Genomic DNA, 15,049 nt, shown 5'->3' with positions numbered 1-15,049 from the left:
AATTTGAAGTAGGATCTTTATGACGGGGTGATTTTTATTTTAGGGGCTTTAACCTCTTAACCAGTTTCGAGGTTTTCCCCTAGTTGTCCTTTTTTGTTAGCTTTATTTACTTGGAGTTTTAAGGCTTTACGGGTAATCCTTTTAGTGACCTTAGGGACAACTGGCTGTGTGGTGACGGATGGGAGACTTGTTTTAAGAAATTGCCTATTCCTTAGGCAATAAGAGGATCTTCCTTTACCATCGAGATTAATCAAAAGTGAGCCCAAACCCGCGTCTTTTTTACTTGACGCAGTGGCACTTTGGTGAGCTTTATTTTGGGGATTTTCCTCACCTTCTCCAGGAAAAAAACTGCTCTACCTGTAGTCCTTTCTCTTGATTTGTTACTACCACCCCTGTGAGAGCCTCTATGTTTACGCTAACTGCTGGGGAGGAAGCTGCCTTACCAAGAGTCTGACGACTTGACCCCTCCACTTTTATTGTGGGAAACCTCTCTGTTGAGTTTCTCTTTAAATCTAACAGGGTTAGCTGAGGTGACCGGGGTTCTAGCGCTTTTATATGCGACAGTGTAAAGAGTGATACGATAAGTCCTGCATCCGGGGGGTCTTTTAAGACGTCACACTTTTGCTTTTAGTTTAAATTATGGAGTCCAATGGGAGAAGCCTGGTGAGTCAAGTTGTGGGCAAGAGGGTCTGGAACCTCGTATGCTTCAAGTGCTTTAAATCTTTCAGGTGTTTCGGAAAAACCGCCGAGATTGCCTGGATTAGAAGCACAGCTTCCTCGTGTGACCTCCCCTGCCCTCTCCTGAAGAAACACGGAGATTCGACTCACCTCCTTCCTGCAGCTACGTTGTGCCTCTGAAGCCGCCACCCACCAGCTGATCTGCAAACTGTGTGTAGAATTGTTGCTGCCACAGAAATCTCGCTGCTCCGACTCCTCTCTTCTTCCGGAATGTGGGACTTGCTGAGCACGCCAAGGCAGCCAAGTCTGGTCTCCCAACCCCATTCCGCAACACGCTCGGGGCAGATAGTCACCGCTATCCTTTTTCGGCTCACGGGCTGAGAGAAACAGAGAAGGCAAACTCAGCTCGCTCCGAAATCTTCAGGAGAGCCGCCTGCAGCGCGGTAGGATTCCAGCTTTTTTTTTTTTTTGAAAAGAAGTTTACTCAAGTTATTTATTTAACTTAGAGCGATCTTCGTTTTGTAGCGCCTTCATCCTATGGCGTTTTCAGCCTCATCGGGAGAGAGAGAGACGCAAAAAGCTCACGACCGGCTTAGCGTCCGGCCGCCATCTCCCCGCACTCAATGTTGCGAATCTGTTTTGTTTTTGGGATTACATGTGTACAATTTACATTAACAAAATGTTATGCTATGTTTGTGATGCCCTATAACATGGATTGCACCCTTAGGGAAGTAAAAGTTAAAAAAATGTTATGTAGATTACTTTTTTTTAACTAGGTTGTATTGTAAATGTTGTTGTTTGAAAAAATATTTGAAACTATAATAAATGGTTTATTTATTTTGTTTTGAATGTGCTATGTATGTTTGTTAATGAGTTTGTACTTGACGGTACCTGCTAATGTTTATGCTATTTTGTGAATCTTTTCTGAGTGGACGTCAGAAGACGGAACAGTAAGGTAAGTAATAATGTAATATTGTATTCTATTTTTGCATTACTTTGTGTTTATTTTTTCGGAAAGTAAATACTTGTGTTGCAATAGCTGGTTTTTCCGACCTAGCAAGTACGATTCGTGTCGCGTACGCACCGTAAGATGCTTTTTCTACGGGAGCCAAAAACATCCGGAGAAGCAGAGTTCGCCTCGAAACAGGTAGGGAACGCCCCCCCCCGGGGTACGGTCCGTACACTCAAGATTGCGGGGGTATGGTGTGTACCCCTGCGATCATGGGGTGTACGAACCGTACGGTGTGTATGATTGTGTGCTTGTCGTACGAATCGCCCTTACCGGATGTGGACCGTAGAAATTGCGTCCTCATACCCCGGTCCGGATCGTACTCGTTTGGTTGTACAGCATGTTTACGATTCGTACGTAGAGGGCTCCGGATACGAATCGTACGGACAGTTTATTTCCATGATCAGAATCGACCCCTTTGTGTTATCTGTTTTCGTATTAGCTAAAAGATCATGTTTTTGCAAGTATTTATTAATATATTATATTATGGTGCAAATCTGTTTTCTTGTGTTTGGGATTATCCGTGTATTTACGTTATTATAATAACATGCTATGTTTGTGATGCCCTAGCCTATGAATTAAACACCATAAGACTGCGTCGCTAGGTAAGTAAAAGGTAAATAAATAAATATTATGTCTATTACTTTCTTACCTATGTTTGTATTGTAAATGTAATTGTTTGAAAAATCTTATGTTAATATTTATTAAAAATGTGTATTTTAGTTTGTTGCAAATGTACTACGTATTGTTTGTAAATGCGTTTGTGTACTTTACGGTACGTGCTAATGTTTATGCTATTTTGTGAAACCTCACCTTACTGAGTGAACAGGAAAAGATGGAGCAGCAATGTAAGTAGTAAGGTAATCGTGTATTCTAGTTTTGCATTACTTTGTTTAAAAAGTAAATGTTATTGTTTAGAAGTTGTTTGCACTTATTTATTAATAGTGCATATATTTGTATGTTGCGAATCTGCTGTTTAATGATGCGCACGTGTAGTGTACATGGATTTCCAATGTTTACGCTAATTTTGTGATGCGGCACCTCAGTACCCGGACACAAGAAAGAAGGCGCAGCGTAAGTTTTCTTTTGTTTTGTTATAACCTTTTGTGTTAACTGTTTTTCATATTCTAAAAATTATTGCTAGAGAAAACATAGATTTAACTATTTACTTATGTAGTATTTTAGTGTGTTGCGACTCTGCTGTGTAGTGTTTGATAATAGGCGGTTGTAATTTAGCATAACTGTTAATGCTGATATTTTTCTGATGCTTTACTTCACAGATAGTAGCTGAAAAGACTGAATAGGAAGCAAATTTAAAAGTAAGGTTTGTTCTATAATAGCTCTATTGATGTGCATTATTTGTTTTGATTATATATGTTAATAACGTAAAAGATTATTTGCTATTTATTGATAGTGTATGTTACTATAGTTTGCATATGTTGTGCAGTGTATAGGAATAAGCATGTGAAATTCACTATAAGTATGTTGAGAATACTTTGTTATTGATTGCTATTGTTCACCTTGCCCCCCTCCTGTCTTACTGTGTAGCAAATACTTCTCCTACAGTCCTCTATTGTTACTACGTAACTAATGTATTATTTTTTGTTAGTTATTTTTCGACAATTAAAAAGTAACTGTTTTTATTGAAAAAGCCTCAATGTATCTGTTGAAGTGAAGAAGAGAAAGCTGTAAGCGTTATAATGTGTATTTTAATTTGGATGCAAGTATTAGTGTATATTGTAGCATATTTTGAATCTGCTGTGTACTTTTTATTAATAGGTCTGTTATTTATGGTACATGCAGATATATACATTGACCTAATAAACCACCCCAAAGACCTGACCTGAAAAGATGTAGCAGCGTGTGTAGTGAAAGGTAATTTTTTATTAATGTATTGCGAAAATAGAATCCCATTGCAACTAACAATTTTGATAGTGTAGACGTAGCAACAAGAGAAGAGGAAGGTAAGTTTTGGTTTTGAACGTTGGCTGTACTTTGTGTTTACTGTATTGACTATTTTATATCTCTGTATTGTATATGTGCACCTAATTGTACAGAGTTGAGAAGACTGGACAGCATGCGACCAGAAAGGTACGCTTTAATATTTAATGTTGCTTCTATTTTATGTATTTCATCACATTCTATGTATGTCAAGTCTTTCGTAAGGAGGTGACGAGGACAGCATGCAACCAGAAAGGTGGTATTGATATTGAATGTTCTCTAATTGATGTACTTTGTTTTTGTTTTGTATAGATTTACCTGTTTCTTTACAGCTAGGAAGAAAGGATAGCATGCGAGCAGAAAGGTATGTTTCGATATTTAATGTTACCTCCACTTGATGTGTTAGTTTCAGTGTAATATATATATTTTTACAAAAAAAACTATTATGTGCTAGAGTATTTTACTATGCTTGGCATCTCTTTTGTACTGTTTGTTACTAACTGCTTGCAATTTAGGGACCTGTCAAAGATTATTTATTTTTCTGATGCATTACTTCGCTGAGTGGAGGGAAACATGGAGCAGCAAGCTAATAGAAAGGTAAATAGCTAGTGTGTAATATGTTCGTTTTTAACTAAAGTTAGTGTATTTTTATGTGAATGTGGTTACATATTATTGTAACAATTTATTTACAGTACTATGTAGATTTTACAAGAGGTTTCAGAAAAGCAACTGAAGAAGCCATTGCAAGTAGGATAATTGATCTTTAAAAATATAGCTTGCACTTTGCATTGTTTTTAAGAATGGCTGTAATTGTTATAGTAGTTATTAATGCAGTGTTATTTACAGTATTAAATGTAGCCCCCCCTGCGAAAACAGACGAGAGAAGAAAACAGTGTATGAAGAAAAAGGTAGGAGGGTTTCTATTTAATTAGATATATTGATTTCTAATTAGATTTTCTGAAAAATGTAATTAGTGTTTTTGTATGGTAAATTTTTTAGTATGTGTTGGTATTTAATGTGAGTATCCTGAATTCACCTATATGTATTTTGCATGCACAATACATATAGGTGTTAAAATGTTAAAAGCAGAACGATTGTATTTTGACTGAATTACTAAAATATGCTTCAAAAAGTTATTTGAATCTATGTAGTACAATAATTAGAGAATAACGAGTGTGCAGAGTATTGGTAAGGTAATTAGTAGTGTAATGTATTGCTTTACTTGTACTGTATGAATCCTTTAGTGTAGAAGCATTTAGTAGAAGACAAATAGGATTGTTTATACAATTGTTAGTATTATTCTGTGTTGGTATAAAGGTAGTGTGTTTTGGTGTAAAGGTTAATTAGTACTGTGAGCATATCTGGTGTTTTCCAAAAGGTGTTATAAAGCAGTGTGTTTTGGATAAAGCGGAAGTAAGGTATAGAGAATTGTTTAGGGGAGTGGCATAAATTGTTGAAAAAAGGAGGAATGAGGTGGAAGTTGATCCTATAATGGTTGGTAGCAGACAGGATGACCAGAGTTGCAAATTAAACAGTAATAGGTTTGTAAAATAGAATTGCTAAAATATACTTGCTTTGTGTTTGCATTATATTGTGTGGCAAAAGGGATGCAGAAATAACCTGCTGTTAGAATGAATGTTACTTGCATGCGTCCTACAAGGCTTTTGGTATGTTTGGTTTACTGCAACGTTATTTTAATTTGTACCTGTTAATATGGCTATCACTGTTTTTTAGTGATTTATAAGGGTAGAAGCTATACTGTTTTGGTTTCTACAAAGTATGAATATGCAGCTTAGAAAGTATGTTTTTACAATGCAAAATATCTTGGGGCTGGGGAGACGAAAAATGTGTATCTGTATAAAAATTGTTACATGTGAAGATATTTATATGTGCTAAACAATTCGTTACGCATATGTGTGTTTTTGAGAAACACTGCAATGCTTTTTTTGCGTGATACTTTAATATACAATACTTTGTAACTTTTAACACACAGCTGAGTGTATTTCTTATAATGTAGTGTGAATGTGTAACAAATATAGTTTACAAATAGTAGTGATTGGTGGTGGGATTAGCTGCTGAGTAGTGATGTGGGAAGAAAAAAGAGCAAGGTGGGGGATAGTAATGTATGGATTATGGAGGATGACCAGTAAGTAAAAATATAAATAAATAAAAATGAATTTTATTACGTGCACTGCATCCTCCAATCCCATGCATGCAACATAATTTGTTGCGTTTATTTATATTTACTTACCTGTAATTCTTTAAAAGATATAGATTACCTCCTATCCTGATCATGTTTCTCCCTACCTTACTGCTCAGCAGCTACTCTTACTAACAGCTGCTACTGTGCACCAAGTACCGTTCAGATGAACTAAGAATATTGCATGTAATACTAGACTGAGTTGTGTTGATTTGTATATATTAGGTAATGCACTGCTACTTGTGAAGCTTATTACTATAATCATTTGATTAGATGTTTGCTATGGGGTTTTATAGAACAGTGTATTTTACACAAAGAGTAACTATCCACTGTAGCTGGTTAAAGGAATTGACGATAATTGTTGAGACCGGAGTATTGAGCAAGAAGACACATTGTTATGAATGGTAACTGGAAGGATGTTAGGACTACCTAGGCAAACGATAAGCATGATAAGTTTGTAGAATTGAATTACTGTGTGTGCATTGTAAAATGTGGCAGTAGGAATGCTGATTTAGGCTAGAACTTTATAATGTAGTAACTGGATGCTAAGTTTAAGTGCTACATGTATGCGTTGTAAAGGATGTATTAGGTATGTTTAGTGTGTTATGAGTAGGCGATGCTATGTATTTTGTTCTTTATAATGTCGCTATTGAGTTTTTGTGCTGCAACGTTTTTTTTACATTTAATATATTAATATAATATAATGTCCACAATCTCGGTGAACACTTATAGCACCGGGCACGTACTTTAATACTATCATATGCAAAGAGATGCTAATGTTGGTTATTTCTGTGTGTTTTGTAAAGTATGATGCATGTATAGGTAGGTATATAGGTTGGTTAGATGTATAGGTAGATATATAGGTTGGTTAGAATCTGCTGTGTAGGGTTTGTTAATAGGCGGTTGTAATTTAGCGTAACTGTTAATGCTGATATTTTTCTGATGCTTTATTCCACAGATTGTCGCTGAAAGACTGAATAGCGAGCAAAATTTAAAAGTAAGGTTTGTTCCATAATGGTAGCTCTATTGATGTGCGTTATTTTTTTTGATTACATATGTTAATAACGTAAAAGATTATTTGCTATTTATTGATAGTGTATGTTACTATAGTTTGCATATGTTGTGCAGTGTATAAGAATAAGCATGTGAAATTCACTAAGTATGTTGAGAATACTTGGTTATTGATTGCTAGTATTCACCTTGCCCCCCTCATGTCTGTTACTGTGTAGCAAATACTTCTCCTACACTCCTATTGTTACTACGTAACTAATGTTTTATTTTATGTTAGTTACTTATGTGCTTGTAATTGTCGAAAAATAACTGTTTTTTATTGAAAATGCCTCAATGTATCTGTGTAAGTGAAGAAGAGAAAGCCGTAAGCGTTATATTGTGTATTCTAATTTGGATGCAAGTATTTATTAGTGTATATTGTAGCATATTACGAATCTGCTGTGTACTGTTTATTAATACGTCCGTGTTATTTATGGTACATGCGGATATAGGCATTGTCCTAATAAGCCACCCCAAAGAACTGACCGGAAAAGATGTAGCGGCGAGTGAAGTGAAAGGTAAATTTTTTATTTAATGTATTGCAAAAATAGAATCCCATTGCAACTAACAATTTTGATAGTGTAGACATAGCAACAAGGGAAGAGGAAGATAAGTTTTGGTTTTGAACGTTGGCTGTACTTTGTTTACTGTAATGTATTGACTATTTTAGATCTCTGTATTGTATATGTGCACCTCTTTGTACGGAGTTGAGAAGACTGGACAGCATGCGACCAGAAAGGTATGCTTTAATGTTGCTTCTATTTTATGTATTTCATCACATTCCATTGTATATGTCCAGTCTTTCGTAAGGAGGTGACAAGAGGACAGCATGCAACCAGAAAGGTATGCTTTGATATTGATGTTCTCTAATTGATGTAGTTTCTTTGTTTTGTATGTTTACCTGTTTCTTTACAGCTAGGAAGAAAGGATAGCATGCGAGCAGAAAGGTATGCTTCGATATTTTTAACCTCTACTTGATGTGTTCATTTCAGTGTATTCTATATATTTGTACAAAAAAACACTTGTGCTATTTTTTGAGTATTTTACTATGCTTGGCATCTCTTTTGTACTGTTTGTTACTAACTGCTTGCAATTTAGGGACCTGTCAAAGAATATTTATTTTTCTGATGCCTTACTTCGCTGAGTGGAGTGAAAAACATGGACCAGCAAGCTAATAGAAAGGTAAACAGTTAGTGTGTAATATGTTATTTTTTAACTAAAGTTAGTGTACTTTTATGTGAATGTGGTTATATATTGTAACAATTTATTTACAGTCCTATGTAGATTTTACAAGAGGCTTAAGAAAAGAAACGGAAGAAGCCTTTGCAAGTAGGGCAATTGCTCTTTAAAAATATTGCTTGCACTTTGCATTGTTAAGAGAGGCAGAGCGAGGAGAGGCAGAGCGAGGAGAGGCAGAGCGAGGAGAGGCAGAGCGAGGAGAGGCAGAGCGAGGAGAGGCAGAGCGAGGAGAGGCAGAGCGGGGAGAGGCAGAGCGGGGAGAGGCAGAGCGGGGAGAGGCAGAGCGGGGAGAGGCAGAGCGGGGAGAGGCAGAGCGGGGAGAGGCAGAGCGGGGAGAGGCAGAGCGGGGAGAGGCAGAGCGGGGAGAGGCAGAGCGGGGAGAGGCAGAGCGGGGAGAGGCAGAGCGGGGAGAGGCAGAGCGGGGAGAGGCAGAGCGGGGAGAGGCAGAGCGGGGAGAGGCAGAGCGGGGAGAGGCAGAGCGGGGAGAGGCAGAGCGGGGAGAGGCAGAGCGGGGAGAGGCAGAGCGGGGAGGAGGCAGAGCGGGGAGGAGGCAGAGCGGGGAGGAGGCAGAGCGGGGCGGAGGCAGAGCGAGGCGGAGGCAGAGCGAGGCGGAGGCAGAGCGAGGCGGAGGCAGAGCGAGGCGGAGGCAGAGCGAGGCGGAGGCAGAGCGAGGCGGAGGCAGAGCGAGGCGGAGCGAGGCGGAGGCGGAGCGAGGCGGGTCAGGGAGAGGCAGGTCAGGGAGAGGCAGGTCAGGGAGAGGCAGGTCAGGGAGAGGCAGGTCAGGGAGAGGCAGGTCAGGGAGAGGCAGGTCAGGGAGAGGCAGGTCAGGGAGAGGCAGGTCAGGGAGAGGCAGGTCAGGGAGAGGCAGGTCAGGGAGAGGCAGGTCAGGGAGAGGCAGGTCAGGGAGAGGCAGGTCAGGGAGAGGCAGGTCAGGGAGAGGCAGGTCAGGGAGAGGCAGGTCAGGGAGAGGCAGGTCAGGGAGAGGCAGGTCAGGGAGAGGCAGGTCAGGGAGAGGCAGGTCAGGGAGAGTCCGGTCAGGGAGAGTCCGGTCAGGGAGAGTCCGGTCAGGGAGAGTCCGGTCAGGGAGAGTCCGGTCAGGGAGAGTCCGGTCAGGGAGAGTCCGGTCAGGGAGAGTCCGGTCAGGGAGAGTCCGGTCAGGGAGAGTCCGGTCAGGGAGAGTCCGGTCAGGGAGAGTCCAGTCAGGGAGAGTCCAGTCAGGGAGAGTCCAGTCAGGGAGAGTCCAGTCAGGGAGAGTCCAGTCAGGGAGAGTCCAGTCAGGGAGAGTCCAGTCAGGGAGAGTCCAGTCAGGGAGAGTCCAGTCAGGGAGAGTCCAGTCAGGGAGAGTCCAGTCAGGGAGAGTCCAGTCAGGGAGAGTCCAGTCAGGGAGAGTCCAGTCAGGGAGAGTCCAGTCAGGGAGAGTCCAGTCAGGGAGAGTCCAGTCAGGGAGAGTCCAGTCAGGGAGAGTCCAGTCAGGGAGAGTCCAGTCAGGGAGAGTCCAGTCAGGGAGAGTCCAGTCAGGGAGAGTCCAGTCAGGGAGAGTCCAGTCAGGGAGAGTCCAGTCAGGGAGAGTCCAGTCAGGGAGAGTCCAGTCAGGGAGAGTCCAGTCAGGGAGAGTCCAGTCAGGGAGAGTCCAGTCAGGGAGAGTCCAGTCAGGGAGAGTCCAGTCAGGGAGAGTCCAGTCAGGGAGAGTCCAGTCAGGGAGAGTCCAGTCAGGGAGAGTCCAGTCAGGGAGAGTCCAGTCAGGGAGAGTCCAGTCAGGGAGAGTCCAGTCAGGCTGTCCTGTCTGTCTGTCTGTCCGAGACTGAATGACTGACAGACTGAGACTGACTGTCAGTCTCAGCCAGTCAGTCAGCCAGTCAGCCAGTCAGTCTCAGTCAGCCAGTCAGTCTCAGTCAGCCAGTCAGTCTCAGTCAGCCAGTCAGTCCCAGTCAGCCAGTCAGTCTCAGTCAGCCAGTCAGTCTCAGTCAGCCAGTCAGTCTCAGTCAGCCAGTCAGTCTCAGTCAGCCAGTCAGTCTCAGTCAGCCAGTCAGTCTCAGTCAGCCAGTCAGTCTCAGTCAGCCAGTCAGTCTCAGTCAGCCAGTCAGTCTCAGTCAGCCAGTCAGTCTCAGTCAGCCTGTCAGTCAGTCAGTCTCAGTCAGCCTGTCAGTCAGTCAGTCTCAGTCAGCCAGTCTGTCAGCCAGTCTCAGTCAGTCAGCCAGTCAGCCAGTCAGTCTCAGCCAGTCTCAGTCAGCCAGTCAGTCTCAGTCAGCCAGTCAGTCTCAGTCAGCCAGTCAGTCTCAGTCAGCCAGTCAGTCTCAGTCAGCCAGTCAGTCTCAGTCAGCCAGTCAGCCAGTCAGTCAGTCAGCCAGTCAGTCAGTCAGTCAGTCAGTCAGTCAGTCTCAGTCAGCCTGTCAGTCAGTCAGTCTCAGTCAGCCAGTCTGTCAGCCAGTCTCAGTCAGCCTGTCAGTCAGTCAGTCTCAGTCAGCCAGTCTGTCAGCCAGTCTCAGTCAGCCAGTCTGTCAGTCAGTCAGCCAGTCAGCCAGTCAGTCTCAGCCAGTCTCAGTCAGCCAGTCAGTCTCAGTCAGTCTCAGTCAGTCAGTCTCAGTCAGGTCAGTCTCAGTCAGTCAGTCTCAGTCAGTCAGTCTCAGTCAGCCAGTCTCAGTCAGCCAGTCTCAGTCAGCCAGTCTCAGTCAGCCAGTCTCAGTCAGCCAGTCTCAGTCAGCCAGTCTCAGTCAGCCAGTCTCAGTCAGCCAGTCTCAGTCAGCCAGTCTCAGTCAGCCAGTCTCAGTCAGCCAGTCTCAGTCAGCCAGTCTCAGTCAGCCAGTCTCAGTCAGCCAGTCTCAGTCAGCCAGTCTCAGTCAGCCAGTCTCAGTCAGCCAGTCTCAGTCAGCCAGTCTCAGTCAGCCAGTCTCAGTCAGTCTCAGTCAGTCTCAGTCAGCCAGTCAGTCTCAGTCAGCCAGTCAGTCTCAGTCAGCCAGTCAGTCTCAGTCAGCCAGTCAGTCTGTCAGCCAGTCAGTCTCAGTCAGCCAGTCAGTCTCAGTCAGCCAGTCAGTCTCAGTCAGCCAGTCAGTCTCAGTCAGCCAGTCAGTCTCAGTCAGCCAGTCAGTCTCAGTCAGCCAGTCAGTCTCAGTCAGCCAGTCAGTCTCAGTCAGCCAGTCAGTCTCAGTCAGCCAGTCAGTCTCAGTCAGCCAGTCAGCCAGTCAGCCAGTCAGCCAGTCAGTCAGTCAGCCAGTCAGCCAGTCAGTCAGTCAGTCAGTCAGCCAGTCAGTCAGTCAGTCAGTCAGTCTCAGTCAGCCTGTCAGTCAGTCAGTCTCAGTCAGCCAGTCTGTCAGCCAGTCTGTCAGCCAGTCTCAGTCAGTCAGCCAGTCAGCCAGTCAGTCTCAGTCAGCCAGTCAGTCTCAGTCAGCCAGTCAGTCTCAGTCAGCCAGTCAGTCTCAGTCAGCCAGTCAGTCTCAGTCAGCCAGTCAGTCTCAGTCAGCCAGTCAGCCAGTCAGCCAGTCAGTCAGTCAGTCAGCCAGTCAGCCAGTCAGTCAGCCAGTCAGCCAGTCTCAGTCAGCCAGTCAGTCTCAGTCAGCCAGTCAGTCTCAGTCAGCCAGTCAGTCTCAGTCAGCCAGTCAGTCTCAGTCAGCCAGCCAGTCTCAGCCAGCCAGTCTCAGTCAGCCAGTCCCAGCCAGCCAGCCAGTCTCAATCAGCCAGTCTCAATCAGCCAGTCTCAGCCAGCCAGTCTCAGCCAGCCAGTCTCAGCCAGCCAGTCTCAGCCAGCCAGTCTCAGCCAGCCAGTCTCAGTCAGCCAGTCTCAGTCAGCCAGTCTCAGTCAGCCAGTCTCAGTCAGCCAGTCTCAGTCAGCCAGTCTCAGTCAGCCAGTCTCAGTCAGCCAGTCTCAGTCAGCCAGTCTCAGTCAGCCAGTCTCAGTCAGCCAGTCAGTCTCAGTCAGCCAGTCAGTCTCAGTCAGCCAGTCAGTCTCAGTCAGCCAGTCAGTCTCAGTCAGCCAGTCAGTCTCAGTCAGCCAGTCAGTCTCAGTCAGCCAGTCAGTCTCAGTCAGCCAGTCAGTCTCAGTCAGCCAGTCTCAGTCAGCCAGTCTCAGCCAGCCAGCCAGTCTCAATCAGCCAGTCTCAGCCAGCCAGCCAGTCTCAATCAGCCAGTCTCAGCCAGCCAGTCTCAGCCAGCCAGCCAGTCTCAGCCAGCCAGCCAGTCTCAGCCAGCCAGTCTCAGTCAGCCAGTCTCAGCCAGCCAGTCTCAGTCAGCCAGTCTCAGTCAGCCAGTCTCAGTCAGCCAGTCTCAGTCAGCCAGTCTCAGTCAGCCAGTCTCAGTCAGCCAGTCTCAGTCAGCCAGTCTCAGTCAGCCAGTCTCAGTCAGCCAGTCTCAGTCAGCCAGTCTCAGTCAGCCAGTCAGTCTCAGTCAGCCAGTCAGTCTCAGTCAGCCAGTCAGTCTCAGTCAGCCAGTCAGTCTCAGTCAGCCAGTCAGTCTCAGTCAGCCAGTCAGTCTCAGTCAGCCAGTCAGTCTCAGTCAGCCAGTCAGTCTCAGTCAGTCTCAGTCAGCCAGTCAGTCTCAGTCAGCCAGTCAGTCTCAGTCAGCCAGTCAGTCTCAGCCAGCCAGCCAGTCTCAGCCAGCCAGCCAGTCTCAGCCAGCCAGCCAGTCTCAGTCAGCCAGCCAGTCTCAGTCAGCCAGCCAGTCTCAGTCAGCCAGCCAGTCTCAGTCAGCCAGCCAGTCTCAGTCAGCCAGCCAGTCTCAGTCAGCCAGTCAGTCTCAGTCAGCCAGTCAGTCTCAGTCAGCCAGTCAGTCTCAGTCAGCCAGTCAGTCTCAGTCAGCCAGTCAGTCTCAGTCAGCCAGTCAGTCTCAGTCAGCCAGTCAGTCTCAGTCAGCCAGTCAGTCTCAGTCAGCCAGTCAGTCTCAGCCAGCCAGTCAGTCTCAGTCAGCCAGCCAGTCTCAGCCAGCCAGTCTCAGTCAGCCAGTCCCAGCCTCAATCAGCCAGTCTCAATCAGCCAGTCTCAGCCAGCCAGTCTCAGCCAGCCAGTCTCAGCCAGCCAGTCTCAGCCAGCCAGTCTCAGTCAGCCAGTCTCAGTCAGCCAGTCTCAGTCAGCCAGTCTCAGTCAGCCAGTCTCAGTCAGCCAGTCTCAGTCAGCCAGTCTCAGTCAGCCAGTCTCAGTCAGCCAGTCTCAGTCAGCCAGTCTCAGTCAGCCAGTCTCAGTCAGCCAGTCTCAGTCAGCCAGTCTCAGTCAGCCAGTCTCAGTCAGCCAGTCTCAGTCAGCCAGTCTCAGTCAGCCAGTCTCAGTCAGCCAGTCTCAGTCAGCCAGTCTCAGTCAGCCAGTCTCAGTCAGCCAGTCTCAGTCAGCCAGTCTCAGTCAGCCAGTCTCAGTCAGCCAGTCTCAGTCAGCCAGTCTCAGTCAGCCAGTCTCAGTCAGCCAGTCTCAGTCAGCCAGTCTCAGTCAGCCAGTCTCAGTCAGCCAGTCTCAGTCAGCCAGTCTCAGTCAGCCAGTCTCAGTCAGCCAGTCTCAGTCAGCCAGTCTCAGTCAGTCTCAGTCAGTCTCAGTCAGCCAGTCAGTCTCAGTCAGCCAGTCAGTCTCAGTCAGCCAGTCAGTCTCAGTCAGCCAGTCAGTCTGTCAGCCAGTCAGTCTCAGTCAGCCAGTCAGTCTCAGTCAGCCAGTCAGTCTCAGTCAGCCAGTCAGTCTCAGTCAGCCAGTCAGTCTCAGTCAGCCAGTCAGTCTCAGTCAGCCAGTCAGTCTCAGTCAGCCAGTCAGTCTCAGTCAGCCAGTCAGCCAGTCAGCCAGTCAGCCAGTCAGTCAGTCAGCCAGTCAGCCAGTCAGTCAGTCAGTCAGTCAGCCAGTCAGTCAGTCAGTCAGTCAGTCTCAGTCAGCCTGTCAGTCAGTCAGTCTCAGTCAGCCAGTCTGTCAGCCAGTCTGTCAGCCAGTCTCAGTCAGTCAGCCAGTCAGCCAGTCAGTCTCAGTCAGCCAGTCAGTCTCAGTCAGCCAGTCAGTCTCAGTCAGCCAGTCAGTCTCAGTCAGCCAGTCAGTCTCAGTCAGCCAGTCAGTCTCAGTCAGCCAGTCAGCCAGTCAGCCAGTCAGTCAGTCAGTCAGCCAGTCAGCCAGTCAGTCAGCCAGTCAGCCAGTCTCAGTCAGCCAGTCAGTCTCAGTCAGCCAGTCAGTCTCAGTCAGCCAGTCAGTCTCAGTCAGCCAGTCAGTCTCAGTCAGCCAGCCAGTCTCAGCCAGCCAGTCTCAGTCAGCCAGTCCCAGCCAGCCAGCCAGTCTCAATCAGCCAGTCTCAATCAGCCAGTCTCAGCCAGCCAGTCTCAGCCAGCCAGTCTCAGCCAGCCAGTCTCAGCCAGCCAGTCTCAGCCAGCCAGTCTCAGTCAGCCAGTCTCAGTCAGCCAGTCTCAGTCAGCCAGTCTCAGTCAGCCAGTCTCAGTCAGCCAGTCTCAGTCAGCCAGTCTCAGTCAGCCAGTCTCAGTCAGCCAGTCTCAGTCAGCCAGTCTCAGTCAGCCAGTCAGTCTCAGTCAGCCAGTCAGTCTCAGTCAGCCAGTCAGTCTCAGTCAGCCAGTCAGTCTCAGTCAGCCAGTCAGTCTCAGTCAGCCAGTCAGTCTCAGTCAGCCAGTCAGTCTCAGTCAGCCAGTCAGTCTCAGTCAGCCAGTCTCAGTCAGCCAGTCTCAGCCAGCCAGCCAGTCTCAATCAGCCAGTCTCAGCCAGCCAGCCAGTCTCAATCAGCCAGTCTCAGCCAGCCAGTCTCAGCCAGCCAGCCAGTCTCAGCCAGCCAGCCAGTCTCAGCCAGCCAGTCTCAGTCAGCCAGTCTCAGCCAGCCAGTCTCAGTCAGCCAGTCTCAGTCAGCCAGTCTCAGTCAGCCAGTCTCAGTCAGCCAGTCTCAGTCAGCCAGTCTCAGTCAGCCAGTCTCAGTCAGCCAGTCTCAGTCAGCCAGTCTCAGTCAGCCAGTCTCAGTCAGCCAGTCTCAGTCAGCCAGTCTCA

The sequence above is a fragment of the Lissotriton helveticus genome, chromosome 11 (genome assembly GCF_964261635.1).
Source record: "Lissotriton helveticus chromosome 11, aLisHel1.1, whole genome shotgun sequence".
Classification (NCBI taxonomy): Eukaryota; Metazoa; Chordata; class Amphibia; order Caudata; family Salamandridae; genus Lissotriton; species Lissotriton helveticus.
The sequence above is the reverse complement of the archived record's forward strand: the minus strand, read 5'-3'. Positions refer to the sequence as shown.